The sequence below is a fragment of the Callithrix jacchus genome, chromosome 7, assembly GCF_049354715.1.
Source record: "Callithrix jacchus isolate 240 chromosome 7, calJac240_pri, whole genome shotgun sequence".
NCBI classification, from domain to species: Eukaryota; Metazoa; Chordata; class Mammalia; order Primates; family Cebidae; genus Callithrix; species Callithrix jacchus.
This window is the reverse complement of record NC_133508.1, coordinates 71,485,710-71,500,664: the sequence shown is the minus strand read 5'-3', so window position 1 is coordinate 71,500,664 and position 14,955 is coordinate 71,485,710. Positions and strand designations below refer to the sequence as shown.

At 52.3% G+C, this 14,955-nt stretch overlaps 1 protein-coding gene across 7 annotated transcripts in view; it reads left to right on the top strand.

Moving 5' to 3' along the window:
- DLGAP3 (DLG associated protein 3) overlaps positions 1–14,955 on the top strand; it is a 68,333-nt gene continuing 53,378 nt past the window's right edge. The window contains exons 1-3 of one of the 7 annotated variants that reach the window (XM_078331148.1): positions 4,424–4,567; positions 4,806–4,909; positions 7,171–7,218. The gene's annotated coding sequence lies outside the window, so the exon portion shown is untranslated. Of the gene's footprint in view, positions 437–634; positions 852–4,423; positions 4,568–4,803; positions 4,910–7,170; positions 7,219–14,955 lie in introns of those variants that run through there. The other 6 variants (XM_035308667.3, XM_078331146.1, XM_078331150.1 and 3 more) reach the window with 6 other exon arrangements.

The window sequence follows — 14,955 nt, the reverse complement described above, 5'->3', positions numbered from 1 at the left end:
ACACTGGGGATGCCTCGGCTGTGCGGACTGTGGGTGGGAGACGCCTGCCAGCGGCTCGGAGGACGGGCACAGTGCCCCATCCTGGCAGGGGCTGGGGCAGAAGAGGGGGGCTCCCTGACCCGAGGCCAGGAGCTGAGGTCCGGCGGCTGACCGACCGGGAAAGCCCTAAGGAGAGTCTCCCAAGCAGACGGGCCTGGGGGGCTGTGTGTGACATTCAGGGCGAGACTGCGCCTCCGCCGGGTGCGAGACCCCCTCTGTGCGGCTGAGCCGGTCCCCGGCCGCCCGCCCGCCCACCCGACTCCGCGCTTGGGTCCCCTGTGCCCAGGTCGGCTGTGCGTGGCGGTGACACTTTAGGTGCCTGTTCCTGGGTCCCCGGGGAGGGGGGATCTCACTGGTGCCCCCAGGCTGGGCGCCCCCAGCGCCGTCGTTCCGCCAGGTGGGCGCTCCTCTGGGACCCCGGCAGCCGCTCGCGGGTGGCGACCTCGGCCCTCCTGGGTCCGCGCGGGGGCGGGGAGCTCAGTCCCCCTCCCTCTTCCTCTCCCTCTCGCTGCTCGGCCGCCCTGCGCGGGGGCGGGGGCGGGGGCGGGGGCGGAGCGCGCGGGCGGGATCCCCCCGCCTCCCCTTCCCGGTCCCCGGGAAATCCAGCCTCCGTGGCTTGGCCGCCTCCCGCTCCCGCGCCCGCTGCCGCTCGGCGCTCGCTCGGGGCTCCGCAGCCGGCGCGGCCCCTCCGCTGGGGGCTCCGCAGTGCCGGGCCCTGGTCCCTGCCCGCCCGCTCGCCCGCCCAACGCCGCAGCGCCCTCGGCCCGGGCCGCCGGCACCATGTAACCCGGCCGGAGCCCGAGCCGGGCCAGGTAAGCCGTGGGGAGATGAGGGGACGGGGCCGCGCTCGCGGCGCCCTCTGCAGCGCCCCCCAGGCTCGGCCCGGCTGCGGCCCCGGCGCCGCCCACGCCTCGGGCTCCGGCGGCCTCGGCTAGCGGCCCCGGGAAGGGGGAGGGGCTGGGCCTCCTCGGCCGCCCCCGCCCTCGCCCCGGCCTAGCTGCCAGCTGGCCCGACCTGAGGGGCGAGCGGGGGACCACGCGGATCGCGGACCCACTCTCCCGGTCAGGGTCGCGGGGGCCCGCCAGCCCCGGCCCAGCCCTCGCCCGGCTGGAGGCTCGGGTCTGGAAGGGAGTAACCCGCTGGTTGTGGGGGGAAGTCGTGGTGTTGGGGAGATCCGGAGAGAAGTTTCCTCTGCAGGTGTGTGAATGTGAGTGCGTGTTGCTGTGTGTCCGTGCCGAGTGTGTCACTGTGTGGGTCTGTGGGTGATTGTGTGTGCCGGTGAGTGTATGCAGTGTGTGTGTGCGTGTGTCACTGTGGGCGAGACTGTGTGTGCATGTAAGTGGGTGTATGCAGCGTGAGTGTGAAGGGTGGTACTGTGTATGCATCTGTGGACATGTGAGTGAATGACTGTGTTGTCCCCGAATGTGCCTGTGTGTGTCTCTGTGAGTGTGTGTGTGAATGGATGTGTGTGCCGGTGTGACTGTCTCTGTGAGTGGGTCCCGGTATCTGCCCTGTGTGACTGTGTGTGTGTCTGTGTGTGTGTGTGTGTGCGCGCGCGCACTGGCTGTGTGAGAGAGAGTGTATCTGAGCACGGTTCACTCTGAATCACCCACACCTGTGCTTTGTCTCACCCCCCAATCCCCCCATTCCTGGTGGGACATGGGACAGGGAGATGAGACTTTTCTGAGGTTAGATCATACCCCCTTGTCTGGGGACCCTGACCCTTGATTCAGGCAAGAGCTTGGTGGCACTCCCCACCTTGTTCTCCACCTTCACCTACCTCAGGGGGTGCCCTCTGGGATGCTGCTGGTCTTGTCCTTCCTGCACACTGAGGCCCCTGGTGGGTGGGAGGGGGGACCTGGGGTGAGCTGGAGTATGTGCTTGCATGTGCTGCTTCTCCTTTTGGGGACCTGGGAACTTGTGTCATCTCAGTAATACTTCACCCACCGAAGGCCTTTTAGAGCTTGGAGCTGAGGAGGCCAGGTGGAAATCATCAGAGCAGGTGGCACTCTCCCAGACTTCCAAGTCCCAAACCTTCAAGTTCTGGGCCATTGGTTCAGTCCACTGGCTCCTGGTGGGTCCCTACTAAGCTCTTTGAAGTAATAATAATAAAATAATGCCCTCATATTAGTTCAGGGCTTTTGAAAATGCTGTCCTCTGAACTTTTATTTCCCCAACAGCCTTAGGAAACAGGCAGGACACGTATCACGTTAAGCCATTTGAAATTGTCAATATTCAACTGTTTTTATTTAACCTATAAAAACAGCAATTTCCCATGGTTCAACCAAATATAATGCCGATTTACAGATGAGGGTGTTGAGGCTTGAGAAAGGAATTGCATTTCCCACAACCAGACACTGCCAGTCAGCGGTACAGAGAGACTTCAGCCCAGGTCTTTCAGTGACCCAAAGAACTGGGCTGGGCCAAGGTTAGAGAGTGGTGCTTCCTGGTGTGCTCTCTCTGACCCTGGGGGCATTGTCCTCTCCCTCTTCGAAGTATTCCCTGAATGCTGGGGCTACTTCTGCACCCAGCTGCCAATGCCTAAAAGAGAGAGGAGGGGAGAAAAGAGGAGGAGAGGGGAGGGAGAGGCTTCGTGAGTTGGCAGTGAATCAGGGTCTAAAAAGGGAGCTGGGAGGGCTGGGGTGGCAGGTGTTTCTAAAAGGAACATGAACATAGGATGAACGGCCTCAGATGCAGCCCCTACATCTCCCACCCGCCACTGCCCCACTGATCCGGCAGGCAGTGCCCACTGCATTTTGTGCCGGGGGCTCACATCCAAGTAGTGAGCTTGTATGTAACTACAGAATGATGACCAGGAAAGGAACCTTAGAATTGATTTGGTCCAACCTCCTCATTACAGACTAGGGACTCTGAAGCCCAGAGAAGGGAGGGGACTTGCCCAAGGTCACACGACAAATTCATGGGTTCCTAGGCTAATCTTAGACCAGGAACTTTGCAGTCCTCCATGTTGCCTTCTATTCCTGAACTCTCCCCACCCCCATCAGAGCTGAGTACTGGGGATTTTGGAAAAGAAATGAAGACTCAAAAATCCTAAGGCTGTACATCTTTCAACCTGGGACTCCTTGCCAAAGAGAGGGCGCTACAGATGTCGCTGGGGATGGGGATTCCTAGCCACACCCCCCGAGATACACCACGGGCTTGTCTTGATTCCTGCTGGTGAGGGGCTGGAGCTGCTGCAGGCCAGACTCCCAGACTTTCTTGTGTCAGTCCCTGCTTTCAGTGGCTGCCTGACACCTAACATCATCTCTTCCAGCTGATATTGGGGCTTGAGCTGGCTAAGCTTGTTTTCCTTCATCCTACCCAGTTTTCAGTGCATTTCATCTCTAGCTGGATGGACCCTTCCTTACCTTATTGGGTTCCTAAGGGGTAGAGAAACTTCTGAGGCCTGTCTGATTTAGGAAGGGTCTGTAGTTACCCCCAAACCCTTTCTAATGAAATCTTCCAGAAGTGTAGGACAAATGATAAAGGGATTGCCCCCATTTTACAGGTGAGGAGACTGAAATTCAGCAAGGGGCCCCGTATTTGGTTGTTTTTAGTTGTTTTGGGGTGAGGTGATGAAGGGAGCAAATGACAACAAAAGCTTTTGCCTAGAGGAGCTTCCAAAGACCCCTTCTGGTCTTACCATCCCCACGGTCAGGAAACCTTCCCAGATTCTGATTTCATTTCTACTTGGTAGAGTCAAAGCTTTGTCACTCAGTGGGGGTTGGAAGAACAGCTGCGTACCCTCCACTATGCAAGCATTATGTCTTGATTCCCTCTTTATCCACCCCCCGCCCCAGTCTGAAGGCTGCTGGCTCAGCGGGCCTCCTGCCGTCTGGGGAGTCTGGGTTTGAGCTGGGGTGAGGTGATGGCACCATCGTTATGGTAACGAGCTGCCAGCTCATCGTTGCTAATAACTTGTCAGGCCTCTGAGCTCCAAGCAGCATCTCTTCCTCCCAGCCCTTCTTCCCATGTCACAGACAGAAAAAGTGAGGCTTTGAGGGAGGGATCCGGGAATAAGAGAGTTTGGGAAAGTGGGTGGCCTTGTCCCTGGGATTGTAGCTGGAAAGCTGGGGGGAGGTTGTTTGGAGCTGGTTTACACATATGGTTACATAGGCTTGCATATGATTGCATGGGCTGTTTACGTGTGAAAACACTCAGAACATGCTTGAATAAACTTATACATGCTAGCTGACATGTTCATGTGTTTTTATACAGCAGCCAGCCCACAGGCAAACATGCTTCCAAGCATCAGAACATGCTTGTGCCTGAATACCGTCTTTACCATCTGCACATAAGGCACCCAAGAAATCTGGGTTTGTGGGGGTGTCCAGGTATGTGGGTGGGGATCTGATCTTTTTCTGATGCAGCTTCAAAGTGTCTTGTTAACAAAGGGACAGAATGGTCCCAGGGTTCCTTCTTCTTCTTTTCAGTTAAGAGCTCAAGAGTGGAAGTGGGCTGGGGATGGTGTCAGGGGCCCAAGCTCCCAGCTCCCAAAGGCCCCTGCCTCTATGCCCTTTGAGCTCAGGTAGCCCCTGCCCCCCTCACTCTCTGTTCTTTCTCATCCTCTCTTCCTGTGTGTAAATATTAAAGAGCTGAGCCTGCAGGGCTGATGTAGACATGGGGAGAGAATGAAATTAAAAAGGATTCCCTCGCCCCCATCTCGACACCCCCGCCCCGCAGTCCCTCGCTCCTGCTTCTTCCCCTCTCCCCTCTTCCCTCCCCTCACTCAGTGCTTCCACATGTCTCTCCTCCCCCCAGTCCAGATGGGAGCTGGCTCCTTCAGAAAGGGGGCTCAGAACAGGGTGTGGGGAGCTACCTCTCTCTGCCTCCCCCCACCACATCTGCCTGCAGGGCCGGGAGCCCCCATGTGAGTATTTCTTTTATTTTTGGGGTGATGGTTAAGAAGGAAAGTGGTTTTTAGAACCAGCTGTGAGTGGCATTGAGAGGCTCTGGGCTGAAGGAAGGTGGGTGGGGTCCTCTCTCTAGGTTCCTTCAGGGAAGCCCCGTGTCTGGGTTTCTTTTCTCTCTTGGGACATAGAGGGAAGGTGAGGTGGGGTTTGTCAGGTGCCCCCGGTGGATGGGAGCGACAGTGGGAGGGGCAGGGGAGAGGGGCTTCTGTTCTAAAGAGGGTGTGTGGCGGGGTAAGCCTGTTTCTTCCTGGCATCCTGGGTTTCTGGTTACCGGGACCGGGAGTGTCGCTGGGAACTGTCCCGGGTGCTGAATAGGACTCGGCGGAGATTTGTTCTTTTAGAGCTGTCCCTAGTGCTGAATGGGGCTTCGTTCGGTCCCGATGGTGGAAAGGCGGTGGGCAGTGCGGAGGGCTCACTAGAAAAATTCTCCCAGATGACCCATTTTCTAAGGGCAGAATCCCTGGATCGAAATATGGATTTATGGTTCTCCCTATGGTTTAGGTGTCACAGTTGTTAGTGGTATTTAGGAGCCCTTCCCCGAAGGGGTCCCTCTCCCTTTTTGTTCCTCCTCTCCCTTCCAAAACCATCCTACTGTTAGTGTGGGGGTCGAGGTGGAGAATAATATTGTGCCTGTGAGATCTCATCTCCTGGGAACGTTTTTTAGTGCAACAAGCTCAGAGGTATTGATACCAGCCTTTTACCTACTGGGTCCCAGAAGTTAAGTCTCAAGGTGGTTCTGGATTAAGAGAGCTTGGATCTTTCTGGTTAGGTGTAAGGTGGTTAGAGCTCAGGAGTTCAGGATAACTTGATTGACCACTTGATATTCCCTTGCCCATCATACTTTGGGATTTTGGACAGGGGACACTGAAATATTCTACAAGCCTGTCTTCTGTTCTGCCCATTTCGAAACCTAGCTCAGAGCAGCATTTGGGAGAGACTTTTGTTGGGGAGGAAGATTTTTAAGCAAATGATTCAAGGAGTGGGTGGGGTTGTTCAGTGCCACGGAGAAGAGAAGGAGGAGGCTACTGGAGACAGGGCAGTGGGAAAAGAGGAAGATCTGGGGGAGTAAAAAATATTCAAATGGAGGGATGAGGTCTGGGCTTCAGTCTTTAGTTTTCTTGGATATCTTTCTCCTTATGGCTTTGAGTCAGGGTCATTTCAAATACCTGTATTCTTATGGATTGTCTTTGTAACCATGAAGAGAATAGAGCAAGAGTTATTTCTCAAGGTCCCTTCCCTTGTCATCCCAGGGGGATGAGAGCCAAATGTCAGGACATGCAGATGAGTTTGTGGGGTAATAACAGGCAGGAGGGGTTGATGGTGGCTTCACCTCCCATCCCCAAGAGCACAATCAGATATTCAAATGGGATCCTTCCTGTAGGGAGAGGAATGAGACAGTTTCCAGATAATCCTGGGCAAAAATTGGGTGTGGCAGGGAGTTCAAGAAAAGGGAGAGGTATCTAGGGACCTCAAACTGAACTAGTTATCCCTTCCCAAATGTGACTTCTAGTTCATAAGGAGCCCCTCACCCATCATGTTTTTGATGTAACTCATCAAGATGATTCCTGCCTTCTCTAGCTGCTTGGGAGGAGCTGAGTTTTCCTCTGCTGTGGGTGCTGGGAGGTGGTGGGTGTGGGTGTGGGTGCCTGTTTGGGGAGGGGAGGTGTTTGTGCTCCACTCGGCTCCCTTGGTTACATAACAGCTTTGATAAGACTTTACTTTGGAGCTGCTGCTACTGCCTGAAGCAGTCACCCCTCCACCCCCACATGAAATGCTAGATGTCCACCCCCTTTTCCCTGGCCCCTTGGAGAGTCCTGCTCTTCCTGATCCACTGTTCCAGCAGCTGCTTCCCTGCCAGGAGGTGTCTGCAGCTTGCCTCCCTGCTCTCTTCCAAGCTCCTGTTTTTTAAAATACTTGCTTCTTTTGTTATTTGAGCCTAGTTTACCCTCTTTACATTTTTCAGCCTCCTGGTCTACCTTCTCCCTTGGCAGGGCCCACAGGCTGGGAAGGGAGGGGTTCACTGAACATGAAGCTGCCCTCTAGGGAAGAAAAGAGGTATCCTAAGAGGTTTTAGTACCTACAGTTAATTTCTTTACTGTTTCTTCCTCTGCCTCAATAACTGTTTTGGAGTTTGAGAGTGTTAGACCTTGAGGTACTGGGAGGAAGGACTTTGGCCTTGATATTTTCTCTTTCTTTTCTTTCATTCTTTCTTTTTTAGAGTTAAAGGGTTGCACATATGAAGGGATTGTCTCCTGGGTTTGAAGAGGTACACCTACTTTATTGTTACTCCTACCCAGGTTTTCTGAGAAAATATTCGTTTCTCTAGGCATGGGATGAGGGGATGACAGAGCCCTTTTTAAAAAATGACATTTTTTTCCCTGAGAGTGGGTGGGGATGGGATGTGTCCAGGAGTGGGTATATACCATTGATAACAGGACCAGCTTTCCAAATAGAGAAGTGGGAGACTAACAAGAGGAGAGAGCAAATGCAAACTTGTAATATACTTGAAGAGAATATGAACTTTGTGGACAGGATAGAAGCCAGGGGAGGGGCTGGATATCTCTGCAGGACCTGGGACTGCAGTACATATGCATGTGTATTTCTGCCTGTGAGTGGGTATATGACTGTGTATACGCACATAAGTATGTGTGAGTATGCTGTGTATATGTGTATAAGCACATTTATTTACATAAGTGTGGATGTGTATGTATATATGTGTGTATGACTATGCATTCATGGATATATGTCAACGTGAAGAAAATTACTGAATTAAACCTGTGTGTGTGTGTGTGTGTGTGTGTGTGTGTGTGGTGTGCTTACCCAGTAATGCATATATGTGAGTTTAAGCATGCATGTGAGCATGTATTTGGGGCATGCATATATATACCATATTAACCACATATGAATATATGTATTTAAGTTGAGTCAAACGTGAATAAATTTAAGAAAGAGAGAGACAGATTCTCACTGAACGTTGGGCTACCCAAAAGTGTTTTCCCATTAGCTTGAACTGGATAACCCTACTACCTGGAGCTCTTCTCCAGAAAGTAGGCTCCCTGAGGTCTCTCAAATTCTCATGTCTGTGGGAGCCAGCTGTTCTCTATCATATGAAAGGGGTTTGCTGAGGGAAAACATAGAAGGCCTTGGGGATAGATGAGTAAGAAATCCAGGCTCCAGGCTGTTCAGTTGCTGTGGTGCTTAGGGCTGTATGTGGGGAAAGAGGATTGGGGCTTTAACATTAACATTGCTGTAGAGTTTTCAAAATTCAACAAATTGGGCTTAGTGGATGAAAGGGGTAGTGAGTAAAAGGGGGGCCAAAGTGCATGCATAAGCCTCATACATGTGACAATGCACATGTACAGGTATATGTGCATATTACTTGTCTGTGCCATCATATGCATATATCAACATAGGTGCACTTTTTAACGTGTACATACATTAACAAATCTACAGGAATGTTTGTACCAACATGGGGATTTGTCAGCATGCACATGCATGCTAACACGTATACATGTGAACATAATATACAGAAATATGTGGGCATATGCTAACACTTGTCTGATTACAACCCATGGCCATATATATGTGCATCTCACTCATCCAGGTTGACAGTAGCCTGCAAACATACCCTTCCCCATCATACATGCCTCACCCAGTGCAGCCATTCATTCAACCAGTGTTTATTTTATGCCTCTAATGTGCCACATGTTGTGTTGGGCACTAGGGATGGTCGTTGACTCAGATAACTTGCAATCTTGAGAGGGTGAAGGACCTGGAACCAAATAAGGAGAGGGTTAGGGAAAGTAGACACACGTAAGTGTTCATTGGAGGGAGTGGGGACCTGAAGAGAGGTAGGTTGGCTCTGGAGTGGGGAAGGGAAAGGTTTGGTAAAGGATTCATAGAAGGGGAGCCTTTTGAGTTGAAGCTTAAAAGTTGAACAGGTGCTTACCAGGTGAGCAACTGTGGGAACAGGTATTTCAGTGACCGAAAATGTTCCAGATGGTCTTCTTACTTCCACCCTTGCCAGCCCCACCTCCACAGACTCTTCCCCAAAAGGCGGCCAGAGTAAAATGAGGTCTTGACTTTCCAGTGGCTTTCCATCTCACTCAGAGTGAAACTCAAACTGTCATGAGTCCTGAGTGACATGAGTTCTGTGTGTGCAAAGCCCCCTATTACTTCCTAGATCTCAGGGCCACTCCTACTGTGGGCTTCCTTTCTGTTCCATAAAAAGCACAGTTCCACCTGGAGGCAATTGTGCTTGCTTTCCCCCTCATCCAGAAATGCTCTTCCCCCAGATATCTAGGCAACTCACTTCCTCACTGTATCTAAGTCTTTGCTCAAAAGTCACATTTTTAGAAAGACCACCCCAATAGTCTGTCTTAAATAGCCCCTTGACATTCTATCTCCTCACTCCATTATTATTAATATTTTTATCTCAGTACTTGACACCACCATCATTTCCTAGATTTGGTTATCATCCCTCTTTTTCCACTGGAATATAAACTTCATGAGCATGGGAGCTTCATCTGTTTTGTTCATTGCTGTATCTACAGTGTCCAGAAGAGTATTCAGCTTGGAGTAGGAACTCGATACGTATTTGTTGAATAAAGAAATTTTAGATAGCTGGCAGCCAGTGGGGAGAAAGGATCGAGGTGGAATAAGATGCAAGGCAGGGAGACCAGTTAGGAACCTGTTGTCATAGCTTTGGTGAGCAGTTAGGATGAGAGTGGCCTGACGTAGAACACCAGCAGTGGGGGTGGAGAAAAGGAGACACAATGTACAAACACATGCATGCACAAATATACATGCATGTGCTTGTACTTTAATCACATCTGCTATTTTAGTAGGGGAAGGCCAAGGAGGAAAGTAAAAGTGTCTTTATGTGTATATGCGGTATGTATGTCATGAACAACTCATGACAAGCTGGATACCTTCCAACTAATGCTGACTGCTGTTTTCCCTTCCTTTTGTGTCTTGTCACCACCATCCCATGTATGTTCATCCCTGCCAGCCAGGCTGCAGAGGGCTGCCACGAGGGGGTCTCTGTGGTTCCACCCTGTCAGTGAGTCAGGGCTCCTGCTGCGGGGAACAGGAGTCGGGAGCCAGGTCTTGAACAAAGGGAATAGTCTTAGGAGGTCAGAGCCACTGACAGAGACTTAGAGACACTTGGACAGAGGCACATGGACTGTGAGAGCAGTAGAGAGAAGGGGAATGGCTGCAGAGCTCAGAGATGGAGCGCCCAGGCATCGCCTAGACTTCCTGAAGCCAGGTGTGGTGGGGGCGGGACAGCATCCTCAGGCAGCTTCTAATGCCTGGTCCCAGCCTCTTCCCTTCTTCCCTTCTTCTCCTGCTCCACTCCAGGTCCTCTACCCTGGTGATGTGGATGCCTTAGCCAAGTATGGGCTTAGGAGTTATTGGTCCTGAGAGTTGTGATGTGAATTCAGGTATATGGAGAGACCTAGAGAAAGGGGTCCTTATTTCTATGAAATATTTGGTGGTCTGGCAGTAGGGGAGAAATTTCTCTGAGTGTCTCAACTTTGGTTGCTTTCTTTCTTTCTTTTCTTTTTCTTTTTCTTTCTTTCTTTCTTTTTTTTTTTTTTTTGAGACAGAGTCTTGCTCTGTCACCCAGGCTGAAGTGCCGTGCATGATCTCGGCCCACTGCAACCTCTATCCCCCAGGTTCAAGTGATTCCCCTGCCTCAGCCTCCCAAGTAGCTGGGATTGTAGGCACGTGCCACCATGCCCGACTAATTTTTGCATTTTTAGTAGAGACGGGGTTTCTTCCATGTTGGCCAGGCTGATCTTGGACTCCTGAGCTGAAGTGATCTGCCCACCTCGGCCTCCCCACAAAGTCCTTGGATTATATGTCTGAGCCACTGTGCCCGGCCTGGTTGGTTTCCTTTCTCCCAAGAGAGCATGGAGTATTGAGCTTGTGTTGCAAAATGAGCAACTAAGGTTAAACCTCAGGGAGGAGCAATCAGCTGCTAGCATGAAGAGACTAAGGCATAGTATGGGGGAAAGCTGGGAAGATAGCTGGTAAGAAAAGGAGGAAGTGGAAGTTGGGGATCTGCCTCACCCCATGCCACTCTGGGGACCTCTGGTGGAGGGGAGTGGTCAAGGCCTAAGATTCTCTTTGTACCTCCCCCAGACCTACAAGCCTGGGGCTGGGTTGCTTCATGACAGAGAGGCCAGTAATAGAGCCCTTTCCAGGTTTTAGGGGTCCTCTTGCCTCTCTCTTCTCTTATCTGGGCTAGGGGCCAGGGTGCTGCAGCCGCTCCCCTCCCACCTGGGCTGTGAGCATGGGGGTTGGGCCGAAACAGCCGCCAGAGCCGCCCACCTGCCCGCGGTGTCATGGCAACGACTCTGCCCACGTGGACGACGAGGAAAGGGAGGAGAAGAGAGGAGAGGAAGCATCACAGCAGACACGAGGATAGGTGGGGGCTCCTCAGAGTCCTGCGTGCTGAAGCCACCACCCCTCTAGCTTGGCCCCGGCCCTAACTCTTTTCACCCTAGATTCCCCAGGGCAGGGTGGGGCTGGTGTTCCAGCCCTGGCCTCGGAGTGTGCATGTCCTTGGATGTCCTGAGTAATGATGACCTTGTCTTCCTGCACTGTGGGGTGCTGGCCAGGGTCCTGGGGTACATGGGGCTTTGGCATGTTCAGGCGTCGTCTTCTCTCCTTACTCCGCAAGTCGGGGATGGTGCCTGGGGCTGAGGGGATAACAGCCCGACCTACTTCTCCATTTTCTCACTATTTTTCAAAAGGAAAATGACCCACTTTTCAGCCAATCAGACTGGGGCCTGTTCCCCGGTTGATTTCCTGAGCCCCCCTGCCCGGGCGTCTGCCCCATCCTCAGCCTATTAGCCGCGTGCTGGATCCACTTCCTCCGGGTAGCAGGTGAACCCATGTGGAGAGGTCCTCCCCTGCCATCTGCACCAGGCTGAGCCTGTTCTCAGTGGGACAGGGGTGGGACAAGGCCTGACTGAGACCACGTCAGCTCCACATTGAGCAGACCCCTTGCCTGCCTCCATCCTGGGCATTCTGAGGGTCCTGCCTGCCATCCCCATAGACCTCCAGGACACACCTCAAGGCAAGGCAGGAAGGGCTCTAGAAGGGTGGAAGGAGGATTCTGCCCCTCCTCTCTCCCTGTGTCAGTGTATGGTGGCAAGCCATCTTCCCAAGCTGCTTCATTTCCACGTGGAAAGGGAGTCTGTGGCACTGCAGAACCTGTCTGTCTGTCTGTATGCCTGGCTGGCAGAGTTCCTCTCAGAGACCACCCCTGCCCCCACAGAGGGTTCTGACTGTGCCTCACTTCCCAAGCCCCTCCTTTTCTCTAGGATATTGGTCTGGGCCTCCGAGCCCCCTCCCTCCCTCAGCTATATTGGCCTGGGCTGGCTTGGGGGGTGATTAGGGATTTAATTATTTAGTTTCTCCAGCTCAGTAGATTAATTCCATCCATCACAGGCAGGCTGAGCCTTCTTCCCCTCTCTGGACTGCCTGGCCAACCCCAGAGAGAAGGAGCATCATGGCTCACCTGGGCCTAGTACTGGATTTGGGAACAATGGATAAAGTTTTTTTTGGGGGAGGATTCGGTGAATGACCTTGAGCAGGTGTGGATGCCTAAGTGCTGTGAAACAAACATGTATTTCTGTCATCTGGGGATAAACATGTGGACACGTATTTAAGGTTTTGTATCTGTGCAGCTTCTATGCACACGAGCATCGAAGTCTATTGAGTGGCTAGGCACGGTGGCTCAAGCCTACAATCCCAGCACTTTGGGAGGATCACTTAAGCCCAGGAGTTCAAGACCAGCTAGGGCAACATAGTGAGACTGTCTCTACAAAAAAATAAAAAATCAGTCAGGCACAGCATTACATGCCTATAGTCCCAGCTACTGGGGAGGCTGAGGCAGGAGGATTGCTTGAGCCTGGGAGGTCAAGGCTGCAGCGAGCCATGATAGCGGTACTGCACTCCAGCCTGGGTGACAGAGCAAGACCCTGTCCCCGCCCCCTTCAAAAAAAAGGAAAAAAGATCTATTGGATGGAGATGCACATGTGGTGTATGAATCCTCATAGGAACAAGTGTGTGTGTGTGGTCAGGTGCTGTGTAAGTTGTGTGTAGATGACTACATGGCTGTGTCATTTGCCTCTGGCTGAACACCTGCTAATTTGTGAATGAGCAATTTGGGGCCATGTATGGCTGTGAATGAGGAAGAGATTGCAGAGATGGAAGGTTTCCTGAGGCTGAGTGATGAGAAAGGGCACACTGGTGTCTGCCTCCTGGCCTCCTTAGACCAGTTTGGTCAGGGAGACATGCTACTTTAAAGGTGCTCTGAGGCCGGGTGTGGTGGCTCACGTCTGTAATCCCAGCACTTTGGGAGGCTGAAGTGGGCAGATCACGAGGTCAGGAGATTGAGATCATCCTGGCCAACATGGTGAAACCCCATCTCTACTAAAATATAGAAAAAAAAAGAAGGAAAAATTTAGCCAGGCGTGGTGGTGCCCCCCTATAGTCCCAGATACTCAGAGGCTGAGACAGCGGAATAGCTTGAACCTGGGAAGCAGAGGTTGCAGTCAGCCGAGATCGCACCACTGCACTCCAGCCTGGTGACAGAGTGAGACTCTGTCTCAAAGAAAAATAATAAATAAATAAATAAATAAATGTGCTCTGTTTAGCCTGGGGCTTTGTCAGGCCTGGACCCAGACTCAGATTTAAATCCTTCTTCCACCATCTGTGTGACCTTGGGAAATTTTCTTTACATTTCTAAACTTCAGTTTCCTTCTCTGTAAAATGGGAGTAATAATACTGCCTACTGCAAAGGACAGTTGTGAGGGTTATACGTGGCAACACATCTAAAGCACTTAACACTGCGTCTGGACAGCTGTAGGTATTCAGGAGCCTAACCTTAGACTTCACAGTTGAAAGGCACCAGAGGTTGTCTGGTCTGAAACGTATTCAATGTATTCAGTGCTTGAATGCAGTCTGTACCATCCTGCAAAGCGGCCCTCAACCTCTGCTTGCATGCCTCCCCAGACGGGACACTCCCAGCTCTTTAGGAAAGCCAGATCATGCTGGGGCAGTTCTATCTGCTGGGGAGTTCTGGTCCAGCTGCAGGGAGTTGTTGCCTTCCTTTTCCCCCCGTTCCTTCCCATTTCACTATGCCTCAGCTGTGGGGCACTCCTTGATGGCTCAGTTGCTGACGCTGAACTCATTAAGCACCTACTGTATGCCATGTCTGTCCATACAGAGATAGAGCCCATGAATTCTGGCCTTCAAGGAGCTCACAGCTTTCAAACAACTCTACCCTTCTCTGGGGAATAGAGATATGAGATCCAAGAGGAGCTGGCAATTGTGGTGTCCTGGGATTGATGGGAGGGCACTTTTAGGGGAGACCTCTTGGAAGAGAGTACACCTACACTGCAGCAGAGGGTAAAATTGGGAGGAGAGGTCTTCAGTACAAAGGGGTTTTGCAGTCTGTGTTGTCTTTTCTTTCTGTGTGCTCTCATGCTGTGTCCCCCAGCTCCTGGCTGTCTTCTCTGAAACCCAGAGAGAGCAGAGGTATAGACATCCCTGAAGCTGGGGCAGGGTCAGGCAGGGTTTCAGGCAGAGCTGAGGGGTGGGAGGTGCCATGACATGAACCTGGCAGTCAGCCAACCAGCAAGCCTTTGTGTTTGGCTTCCTGTGCTTGACTCCCCTGTGGGAGAGGCCCAGAAGGAAGGCTCAGGCTCTGGTGCCAGGGGCCCCTGTCCCAGCTCACACAGAGACTTCCAGGACAGTGTGCTAATCCAGGAGGTAGTCCCAAGCTCTGGACCCCAGGAGGGGACCAGATGCCTGGGCCAGAGAGTAGGAAAGACCATTGGTGTGGTCAGGCTGCCCAGGTGGACCCCTTCATGGGCTTGGGCTCCTACCTGTTATTCTTTGACGGCCCTGGAAGGCTCGGGTGTGGAGCATCCTGGAGGCTGTGATTTGGGCAGCACCAGCCCAAATCACATACAAATGAAAGAAG